Genomic DNA, 13035 nt, shown 5'->3' with positions numbered 1-13035 from the left:
ATTCTTATCAAGCTGAAACACATAAAGCAGGCACATAAGTCATCATCCCAAATCCTTAGTCCTATTCTAGCATGCTGTTCTACTGAAGCTGAAACTGAAACTAGAACTGAAACTGATACTGATATTCATAACATAACTTGTATGGGTAATTTGGGAGTACTTACTTGAGCTCAGCTGATTGCATGCACCACACCCTTTTCTCTTTTCAAAACTCTTTTCGCTTTTTCTAAAACTCTTTTCTTTATACTTTTTCTAAAATTGTTTTCTTTTCTCAAAATCTTTTTGTAACCATGGTTTTTCTTTTGAAAACTCTATACCACTTCCTTAGTTTGAGTCCAGACACACTCTCAAGTATGTCTGAATCCCTCAAACCAAGGCTCTGATACCAACTTGTAACATCCCAAAAATATAGTCTGAAAATTTCGTTTTAAAATAGTAATAAAACCATGTTCATCAATCGTCATATAAGAATCATAAAGAATGTATCTCAAAATATCTTAACAATTGTCAAATATATCAGAGTATAAACATCTCAGGCTGAACAAATGGTGTGTGCACTGCAATCTTTCCGAGCTCCTCTTTTGAAAACTGAGTACCTGAAACCAAAACTGAAAACCGTAAGCACGAAGCTTAGTGAGCTCCCCCAAACTACCACATACCATGCAATAACATATAAAGCACATACTGGGGCCTTGCCCCCCTCCATCGGACCGAAGTCCGAAGCTGACTGACTGGGACCTTGTCCCCTACATCGGACCGAAGTCCGAAGCTGACTGTCTGGGACCTTGTCCCCTCCATCGGACTGAAGTCCGAAGCTAACTGACTGGGGCCTTGCCCCCTCCATCGGACCGAAGTCCGAAGCTGACTGTCTGGGACCTTGTCCCCTCCATCGGACCGAAGTCCGAAGCTAACTGACTGGGACCTTGTCCCCTCCATCGGACCGAAGTCCGAAGCTAACTGACTGGGGCCTTGCCCCTCCATCAGACCGAAGTCCGAAGCTAACTGAACACAGCATATCATAACATATCAACTGGCATAAACTCACATATACTGCATACTACATCGGGCCGTAGCCCGGAACACATAACACATAAATCCTGTCTGAGCCACGAAGGCATCAAACATACTAACTACTGCATCAGATCAACATCCGAAAAACTACTGCTCGCTAAACGGGTCGACATTGTGGCCTTAGACCCGTTCCTACTGGAAGGAAACTCACCTCACACTGCTGAAGTCCCGTAGACACAATCCCACACTGCTGAAGTCCCGCAGACTCCACCCCAGCTGCTGGTTGACAGATTCCCGAACTGTCAACGACAAATAACACCCAATTAATAATTGGGTTCTAACACATAACTAAAAATACATGCTTTGGATAATTACTACATTACCCCTAGCTTGGCTTACCCAAGCCCAAGGCCCAAACCATAGGCCCAAAGTCAACCAGGGATCAAAGCCCAACATATGGCCCAATTTTCCAAATTGGGCCCAAACCTCTACATGGACTTCCCTTAAGGCCCAATTGATCAGTCCAGTCCCACATGTATCATTTTAGGGCCCAATATCATACAACCATCTAGGCCCCAACTATGGCCCATCTATGGCCCAATTTTCCAAATTGGGCCCAATCCTTCATATGGGCCTTACCTTAAAGCCCAACTAATTACTCTAGCCCATTTGATTATTCTCGGATGGCCCACACAAAGCCCAAGTGAAATTAGGGTTTCACCTCAACCGATAACTAGGGTTAAGTGTTTCTTACTTAACCCATTAAGGACTTAACACACTAGGGACTTAATCCATTAAGTCCATTATTGCTTAGATTAATTTCTGCCAATGATTATTATTTAATATTCACTTATTAAATAATTGTTGTGCGTGTGCTGATAACCTCTCCAATATTAGCATTTTCTCAATTAGCTCATTAAGGACTTAGTCCATTAAGTTCTTTACTCTACTAGATAAATGAGATGGAGTGATTGGGCTTAATATATAATCCCATCTCAATGGCCCAAAAGTGGGTCCAATAAGTCTAAGGCCCAATACTCACAATTAGGGTTTTCTAAACCCTAATTAGGGTTTTCACTCAAACATGGCCCAATAGGCCCAAAACCAATCTCTAAGCCCATTAGGGTTTGCTAGCGGGGCACCACCCACTACCACCTCGGGTAGTGGTGGTCGATGGCGGCTCACGGCGGCGGCCACCACCTTACGGTGGTGGTTACTACTATTTTTATTATTAACCAAAATAATTACAATTACAATGTTTGATCAAAACATAACCATACACACTAACACACTAACTAACACACACACACTGCCACACCATGGTGGCCGGCGGTGGCGGTGGCGGTGGCTATTCCCGGCTTTCCGATCAACCAATCTTAAACATACATCATTGAAATAACACACACACCCACCCTTATGCTTGGACAAGTAACACAACCACCACCTGGTGGTGCTTGGCGATGGCAGAACTCCGGAGAGGCGGCAATGGTGGTGGTTCGCGATTACAGCCGGCGGTTCCTTTTGACTCCCAATCAAGTAGATGTATGTGCACACTCGAAAACATGATCTGAATACCGAGACATCTCCAACTCAGCCACTACGGGTGGCAGGCGGCAACTGTGACGGCGGCCAAGAGTGACGGTGGCCCAAAACGGCAGCCACAGGGCTGCTAGCGACACCAATCGACGTACACAACGTCGATTCACTGAGAACAACGAAGGAGAAGAGAGGTAGAGGTGGCAAATAAGCTTTCTAGCATTTCCGGTCGCTCACGAATCTCGCAGCAACATTTTTAGCTCGGTCGTCGATCTTGGCGGCCATCTCGACTGTACACATCGGTTTCGGTAGTGGAGCTGGAACAACGGCAATCCCTAGCGAAGCAACGACGGATGAAGGAGCCTCAAAGGGGAGTAGCGGCTGGGGGAAAGGATTGCGGTGGCTGGAAGGGAGGTGGGGTGAGAGCAGCTGCCGGAGGAGTTCCGATGATGGCGGCTACATCAATGGTCCGTAGGGTTAGGGTTTGGCCTTTATACCCGGCTCCACATACATCTTTCCCATATTTACAGTTCTAGTCCCTCCCCATAGAATTTTTTCAAATCTAATCCAATAATTACTCTTTTGACCTCATGTAACGACCCGTCTCCGATATGATGATTCCTTAGTATTTATTTTGAAGTTTTGCAAGAGGGACTCGGCGAGTTCATAGCCTGACTCGCCGAGTAGGGACGGGATTTCGAGCACGTGTTAGCTGGCTACTCGGCGAGTCTGTCTGTCTGGGAGAAACCCTAAATCCCCGGGTTGCCCACTATTTAAGCCACCTTATAGCCCCCAATCTCGCCTCCTTCACCCTCAGAAGCTGTGAGAAAACCCTAATTCAATCTTGAGTGTTTTAAGTGATCTTGTGTGCATTTGTGAAGGCTTGAAGAAGGAGAAGAAGAAAGGTGCAAGGAGAAGAATTGTAGAGTAGAGATTCAAGGGAAAACAAGAGTTCTTTGAGGTATTCTTCGGATTTCCTTCCCTTTTATACTTCAATATACTTATAATGGAAGGTTTTGTCCTATCCTATCCGTTCGGCAAACGACCCTCCACTAGTCAAGAGTGCGGTGGGTAAGAGTGGATACCCATTCAATCGCCATTTTATAGGCAATTTCCTTAAACACCCCTTATAGACCAGCTTCGTGAATGAAGCCTACTAACGGTAAGACTGACTTTTACTCATACATATATATAATGTTATACCTTTAATGTTATATATATAGTATAGGGTGTATTTTATACTTTTAAAATACTAGGTGGTCTAATTTAACAATTATACCTTTAATTCAATTAAATTGTAAACCTAAACTTTTATGGATTTATTAAACTTCTTTTAATTATACTCCTTAATTAATTAATAAAACCATAAGGGAGTGATTTGAACTATTCAAAACATTACTAGGGTTTTAGAATTTAACATTCCTAATTAAACTTTTAATCAACTTTTAAATTCCAAAACTTGAGGGTAAGTTTTGAAACCTTTTTTCAAAACATTAGGGTTTCAACTATTTAAATTTCAAAACTACAAAACTATTGGGTTCAAATTTAAACTATAAAACCTAAAGGGCAAAATATGAAACTTTTCATAACAACAAGGATCAAATAACAAATAATTCAAATTAACATTTAATCACATAATTATCCATATTTGATTTATTTAATGATTTCTTGCAAAACAATTTATCAATTTACTCAAAATATTTAATCAATTATCACATAAGGAAACAATTATCTTATTGATTGATAAATATCTTCAATTAGATCAAAAATTATAGTCAAATATATCATATAATCGGATTAATATTGATCTAACATGATAAGGTAACTATCCCAATGCAAAAACAGCAAGAAATCCCAAGATAAGCTCTATCTGACGAGTTGACTCGTCGAGTCACCTTGGACTCGGCGAGTTCAGCTATGGACTCGGCGAGTCCAGCCTCCAAAACACCAAAAATCGAATTTTTTTTCAGATATACAATGCGTCAATACAATTGAAACCAAGCTAGTCTCTGATACCACTGATGGGTTTTGGTCATAAGACATCCTATGTGCTCATACAAACCCTAATGCTTGGATCTAGGTTTCTTTATTGTACATGCTTTGAATCCAAGACTATAAACCCTAATTCTAGCATATGGAAATCAATATTAACATATAATTAGGTTTAAGATATTACCTTGATTGTTATGTAGTAATAACAATCCCAATTCCTCATTGAATTGATTTTGGAAGGCTTAGAGTCACAAGTGTCACTCCTCTAATGGCTTACAAACACCAAGAGCAAATGGAGAAGATATAAAGAGAGAGGAGAGAGGTAGGAATTCGTCCTTAGGACTTCTTGGGAAGGGTTGGATGAATTCATGAGCCTTAGGGGGTTTATATAGGTGTAAAGATTAGGGTTTTAGTCCTTATCCTTATCTAGTTGCTTGCCCACCAAGCAACCATAAGATAAGTCTTAGAAACCCTTATCCTAGTTGAATTCTAAGGCATTATCACCTTAAATTCGTTCACCCTATATTTAAGATAATCCTTATTATTTTGTAACTATCACATAATTACAATTCAGCCCCTCTAGTTTAATTAATTGCACTTGATCACAAAATTAATTCTTAATTAATTATTGACCAATATTAATTAAACAAATATGATTTCTCCTTTAATATATTATTCGTATAACATATTAATAAATCATAATAACCTCTCTCTCTCTATTTATTTCTCCAATCAAATTGCTTTGGTGAAGGCAACCCAAAAGGACCATGCACCATTGGGTCAAGTACATACCAAAATAGTTATGGACTTAGACACTAATCCCACAGACTTCCCAAACGTTCAAGTTCTTCCCCAAACGTTGTTCTCTAACTTTCAAGTTGCTCTTCCTTCTCTCTTCTCTCTTTGTTATCGATCGTCTTGTTAGTTAATCACACAATGGTTCTATGTTTTTGTGGTAAGTTTGATGTTGTTAAATTCTCATGGACACCGAAGAACCCAAGCAGACGTTTCTATGCTTGCCCTCAAAAGGTAAAGAAATCTGTTTACACCCATTTGGATTTTTAATCTAATAACATTTGTTTTTCCCCTTTTTGAAGGCTTCTGCTTGGCGCTTCATCGGATGGGTTGATTCCCCCATGTGTGAAAGGTCTAAACTCGTTATTCCTGGACTATTTAGAAATATGAACTGAATGCAAGCTTGGTGCACAACTTTAAAGATTCTGTTGTTGGCTAGTTGGGTGTTTTTTGTGATTTTGTTCATATGGTATGTTTAGGTTTGAGTATTAGGGCAATGGGTTGGGTTTTTTTGTTGAATATCGATAAAAGTGTGGTTTTTGGGTGGATTAATGGTTTTTGGTACTTTGACCTAGGTTCTTTGTAGTTGTTTGTAAGGTCAAAGTAAGTTGTTTATGTAGTAACTGACTTCCTGATATAAATGTGAATTTTATGGAATTGCTTTACAAGAAAGGTTAATTTGAATAATTGACTTCAATTACATAATACACAACAATAACCAAAAACCATAATAACCAAGGCTGCAACTACATAATAGACTACAAACACATCAACCAAACTGTCAACCATATGGTGCAATTACATTATCCCAAAATATGCAACCATATATATGTTCTAATACTTATCATACTAATGAAAACAAAAATAACCATAAGTCATAAGTTTTATAACATCGAAACACTTCCAAAAGTAGCAAATAACATCTATCAAAACAAACACAACCTTGATCTTCAACTTCCACCTAGCTTGGCAACCCACCTTCATCCACCTCCTTGACATTTTCTTGTCCTTGAGTTGTGACCTTTGTTTTTGCATTTTGCACATGTTACACGAACATATTTCCTTATTAATTTTTGAACTCCATCAGGACCAACTTTATAGCCTTCTTCCTGACTTACACCATGATTACCACTCTGACTTTGACTCCCTCTTTGACTCTGACTCAATTTTCCATCCTCACTTTTCTTCCTCTTCTTTGTAGGCCTACCTGGTTGCTTATGATGTATTGGAGGGATAAGTGTGGTGGGACACAAACCTTTAGGCCACATTATTCTCCCTTTTATGGGATCTACCTTATAGGAATATGCATTCTTCCATGTATCCAACCAATATACCTTATTGAACCACCTATAAATGTCACCAACATCCTCTGAGTTCTTGGTCATTTCATAAAGGGTTGCAATGACATGTTTACATGGGATGCCTATTAGCTCCCACTTTCGGCAAGTACATGTGTTGTTCCTAACATCTACAACATGTTGATCTTGCCATGCCCTAGTGACTTGGTATTTCTCACCCCCATTCCACCTAGCAATGTAATGTGATGCATGAGACTTGTTTACATCCAATATGGTTGTTGTAGTAGGTGTAAAAGGCCCTTTTGCCTTGTCCATCACCTTCATAACATTACAGATTCTCTTTATCAAGTATTGTCTAATATACTCCAAACAACCTATGATAGGCTTATCTCTTCCCTCTATTATCTTGCTCTTAAATACCTCATGAAGGTTGTTTAACAATATATCATAGATTGCTCTGCCAGTTAAAAAGAACAACATACTTTTAAAGTACAAGTCCACATTTAACATATAGTAATTTACTGTAAGTTATGTACCTGTGAAATGGCTTCTTGCCTAGTGTTTTGGAGGAATCTTTCTAAGCCATTCATATGCCTCTTTGTCATAGTTGCTAAATTCTCTCATGCAATGTTCAAATTCAGGTATAGTGGTTCAGCCGATACGGTGCTTTGGCTATCGGAGCAGCACCTGGAACCAAATCAATCCTGAACTCCACCTGTCTCTCTAGAGGTACCCCTGGCAAATCCTCTTGGAACACATCCGGATAATCCCGCATGATCGACACATCATCTACGGTTGCCTTACCCTTATCCCAGGTATCCATGACATAGGCGACAAAAACCGAACAACCCTGATGAAGATAGCATTTGGCCCTCTCTGCAGAACAAATAATCGGCCCATGCTATGGTCTCTCACACTAAATCACCAACTCTCCCCCACTTGGGGTCCAAACCCAAACTAACTGCTGCTCGTAGTCAATCACTTCCCCATTAGGGCTCAACCAGTCCATGCCCACGATAACCTTGTTCCTACACAGCGGAATGGGAACCAGATCAACCGGATACTGCTCGCTGAATAACTGGAGAGTACAACCTCGATGAACCCTCGCAACCCAAACAGACCTATCATCATCAATCTCAACATCTAGAGGACAATCCAGCTCCCTGGAGCTCCAGCAAATCTATTGCTAAGCGCAAAAGATACAAACGATCAGGTAGCCGTCGAATCAAATAATACCAAAGCATAGATATTATTCACGAGGAACGATCCTAAAATAAAAAACATAAACATAAGAACACAATTTAATATAAATAAAGAGATAAGGAGAATATACATACTCGTCACAACATCGAGAGTTGCACGTGCCTCCCCTACCGTCAGCTGGAAAGCCTTGATCTTCGCCAGGAGCGGGTCCTGACACTTGTCCTGCCACAGCCAAACTCGGATAATGGGCCTTCTTGTGGCCCTTCTGATTGCATTGAAATAAAATCAAATCAGATACTGAGGTGATAATGTGATGGGTTTTATGCATAAGAAACAGTCCTATGTGCTCATACAAACCCTAATGCTTGGATCTAGGTTTCTCTATTTTACATGCTTTGAATCCAAGACTAATAAACTTAGATCTAACATATTATAAACTGAATTAGGGTTTATAGAATTACCTTTGATTGTTATATAGCAATAACAATCAATTCCTGGCTTGGATTGGCCTTAGAAAGCTTAGTGCCTCAAGTGCTGCACCTCTAATGGAGTCACAAACACCATATGCAACTTGGATGAAGAGGAGAAGAAGAGAGGCTGCCCAAAAACGGCTGGAAACCCTAATGGAAGACTTGTCCACGTTTTTGGGGCATAGGGGCCCTTTATATACATGTAGGCTATTAGGGTTTACAACTAGGAAACCCTAATATGACTGCTTAGGCCCTAAGCAGCCCATGGACTCCTTAAAATATCCCTTGGACGATTTCTAATGGGCTTCCCATAGAATTCGTCCAACCTATATATTATTAGGTGATCCATAGCCCAATTATAATTATCTTATAATTACAACTTTAGTCCCCTAAGTTTAATTAATCCCTTTTAGCCACAAAATTAATTATCAATTAATTCTTGACTAATATTAATTAAACAATATGATTTCTCCTTTAATATATTATTCTCATAATATATTAATAAATCATATTTTAAACCTTTCTCTCCTTAAATCATCCTACATATTGCTATGGTGAAGGCAACCCAAAAGGACCATGCTCATAATCGGGTCAAGTACATACCAAAATAGTTATGGACTTAGACACTAATCCAACAGTCTCCCACTTGGATAAGTCTAATAACTATTTTCCGTACGACTTCAAAACCTGATCAGCAATCGTAGCTTTTAAAAGCCGCTGTCAACTCTGATCTTATCAGATAGCGTGTCCTCTAGATAAGGGATTATATATTCCTCCATTCTCAAGATATCGTATAGACATAAGACATGAATTTCAATCATTCTCTCTATACTATTTCCCGACTTCCGATTTATGACGACTGACAACAGACTACAATTGAACACATCAACTTAGTCTTGGCTTGGCCAAGCTCTTAGGTGTCATCACTAAATCATCGAGAGGCCCATAGATATCGCTTTTATCCCACTTTGGGTAAAAGGAATGGATAAACTTCGACTCAAATGCTCGCTTCCATTTATTGATCGAATCACACACAATGATAAGTTTTATAACACCAAGTTACTGGTGCGTTTACTTATTATCAATGTGTAACCGACCAACAAATAACAACTCACACGTCTCGGTTTCAAGAATATACAATATTATCGTCTCACTAATCACTCGTGATAAATCCATGAAGTGATCCAAGTGAGCGTGGGTTTAATCCAATACTCTAATCTTATCAAAGCACTCATGAATTCTGCAGCAAACTTGTGCCATGTCTCAACGCTTCAGACAATCTACAGACAGATTCATGACAGTCTTTATTCATACCTACTCCCAACGTATGACCGACTGTGGATGTTTGAATAACCTAGTTATTCTGGAAGTCAAAACATGCAAACTGAAACATGACAATAATACTTAATCCTATATGGCCCCAAACTTGTGAGAGTAAATAAAACATTTCTATTTATCCACCATATTGATCACTCATTATTTATCATTTAATGTTTCGAATAATCAACTCATTACTTGAATTACAACAACAATTGTCCCATGCTCTAAGCATGCACACTTTGTTTCCTATGGTCCATGCTTTGTGAAATAGAACAATTGAAAACTTTTCCAATGATTCTCATTTCACAATTCCTCAATCCCCATTATTAGTGTAAGAACACAAGGTTCTTCCACTACTAGAATATGCTAGAATCTAACATTTTACGCAACGATCCTTTCGTAAAGTCATAGCACAAAAGTCACCAAGACTTGGCTAATGAAATTACAAAGTACTTTCTTAGAAATTGTTACAAGACAATTCCATAGACGTGAAGTCTCACATTCAAAGTACATTCCTTTGAACATCCTTCTAGCATAAAGTTTTCTAATCTAGACACAGAATCTCAATATCCAACTCCCAATATGGAAACATTTCCACATTTGCCATATGACAGCTCATTCTTAATAGAGTCTTATCTATTCGTAATAATGTCGATATGGTCCATCCAATACCATACTTCCAACTACTCGCAAGCGACCAATCCTCAGCGAACTTTGGATCGTCCTTTGATAGTTGTTTAATAATTTTAGTTAAAATCCATTCTAGTCCTTTTTCCCTCTTAATGTGCTAGACATTTGAAAAATTTTAGAATGGTAAATATTATAGCATTTGCAATCGATCCTATACCTGAAGCGTATGGGACACGATGCATAATGTCTTACATAAAGATATGATACTTTACCAATCTTTTGCCATAATATTTTATGTGTCATGTTCTCACAATTCGAACTATGAAGAGGGATGCCGTAATCATAATCGAATTTTAAGAACACACAATGTATCCTTTGACTGAAAATGTTAAAATTTCTCAATCTAAGTTTTAGATTTTAAAATGAAGTATAATATTCTCTCCCTTAATTATATTAAAACAACTTTTCAACCCATGCAACTTTGCAAATTGAATCTTTGTTTTTCTATATTTAATATTGCTAACTTGCAATACTCGCCATAATAATCATACAAGCATAACACTTATGCTCCCACTATCATGATGATTATTATCATATAAGCATAACACTTATGCTCCCACTAGCTTTGACATGTATTCAGAAAACAAATGAACTTTCAGAAAACAATGCCTATTGAATTTCTGAAATTCATATTTCTAATACCAGATGCTTCGATAAGCCTTTATCTAGGCTTTTTAACCTTATACACCTTTGTCTTAGATAGCTCATATGTGTGTTTAAACAATTCAGAACTTGTGTTACTAAGTTCCAAATGTTGAAACTAATTGCCAAATCTCATAATTCGAACTATGGAAAGGGATGCCGTAACCATAATCGAATTTTAGAATACAATTTTCACAATTGCTATCTTCTTAAGATTTCTCTTAGTGAAAGCATTTCCTCACAGTCATTTTCATGAAGGAGGGAATCTTATGACACTTAGATTTTATGGTGTATGAGTTCCTATCCATGTGAATTTTCCAAAACCAAGGTTTGCGACAAATCCAAACTCATATGGACTGAACTTTCTTAATCTTGATTTCTTGCCCTATGGTAACACGAGTGCCCACCATGTCTTCCAAGTAGTTTAGTAACTTGTCCTTACATATCAATGTACTTTCCATCGACTAAGGCTCTATTATGCATTCAAATGAGAACTCATAGAACTCACATACGCAATTAACTCAATTGGAATGGCACAAAAACAAAATAATGTCAGCACGATAGGTTGTAAACCTCAAGTCGTGTGCTAGTGATGATCGATAAGGTATATTCTTGATTTGTTCTTGAAACCTTTCAAGACCATTAAGACTCCCACTGACTCCTTGACATATAAGATTCTCTTGTCAAGAAACATTTCTTGACAAAGCAAATATTCAAGAGTTAGTGTAGTTCTTATCAAGACAAAACACTTCACATAATTGGTCCTAGTTGGTCTTTGTCTTATCCAAGACAGCATAACTTACCAATTTCAAATGTGCAAGAATAAGAAAACATTTCCAAATTCCACATTTGATGAGTGTTATAAACCTACTTAAGACTTGTCACTCAATGTCACAATCTTGGAATATGACTCTAAGACTTGATATTGGAATGAAGTATGATTGGCTCTTTGATTTAACCATTTCTACAATTCTCGATTCCTCTTCTTAGACATGCAAATGCACTAAGACTCACTTAGAGGATCAATTGAGATATGGTTCTTAATCATTAAGACTTCATCATAAAACACAATAAAAGGTACTCTCCCTTCTTCTTAGAATGGAGAAACTTTTATCTTTCTGCCTTCCTGATTCTTCTTATTCGTTCTGCTATTGATTGAAACTATTTCAGTTAACTCAGAATTATACTCAATCTTATAAGTATAACCATATTTACTAAACTTTAGTAAATCATGACGAATATCTTTGTCACTCTTGTGGTAGACTTGATCAATGTACGACCTAGTGTACTCGATCTCCTAGTCCTTCAATTGACACTTTGTCAAAGAATTAGTCTAAGTTTCCCAAATGTGAAAGTTTTTCATTCATCATACAATACACATTGCATGATTCCAAGTTTCTGTCCAATTGAAACTTGGGCGATGAGAAACTCTCCCTATTTGGTAAACTTTTGATATGTCCACAAATAACATAATTAAGAATCAAATTCATTATTGCTAATAATAGAAACATTCGAACATCAATTTTTCATACATGCCATTGCAAGGATAAATAAATAAGATAAAATCAAAATTCATTTTATTGCGGAAAAATTTTGTCCTTATAATGCAATTCAATTGAAAAACTATGTTATTACATATTTCTTAACAATCTATTCTAACTCCAAGTAGTAGCTCAAGAATCCATTCTTCAAGTAATGCGATCGAAATCCATTTCATCACGATTAGATTCAGCTCACTTCTTCCCTTAAGCTTCCTCGCTTTTCTTTGATCCTACAAAACATCAAAATGTAATCTTATTACATCATGTATTAAGAATCTAGAATAGGAACTTAAAAGAGTTAGATAATGGATTTTACCTGAAGCAGAGCCATACTTCCTGACTCTCCCATCTCTTAGATCTCTCAGGTAGTTAGGGCAACTTCGTCTCCAATGCGCCTTCTCTTGGCAATAAAAGCAAATGGACTCCTTTTGCACAGCACATCGGACAATCACAGACTTAGTTCTTTCTGGACTTCCAATGTTGCCAGTGTCCATTGAAGTTTGGGAGTTTGATTCACCAGACAAATTTGCTTGATTA

This window comes from Lactuca sativa, chromosome 8, assembly GCF_002870075.4.
Source record: "Lactuca sativa cultivar Salinas chromosome 8, Lsat_Salinas_v11, whole genome shotgun sequence".
NCBI lineage: Eukaryota > Viridiplantae > Streptophyta > Magnoliopsida > Asterales > Asteraceae > Lactuca > Lactuca sativa.
Note: the sequence above shows the minus strand (reverse complement) of the source record.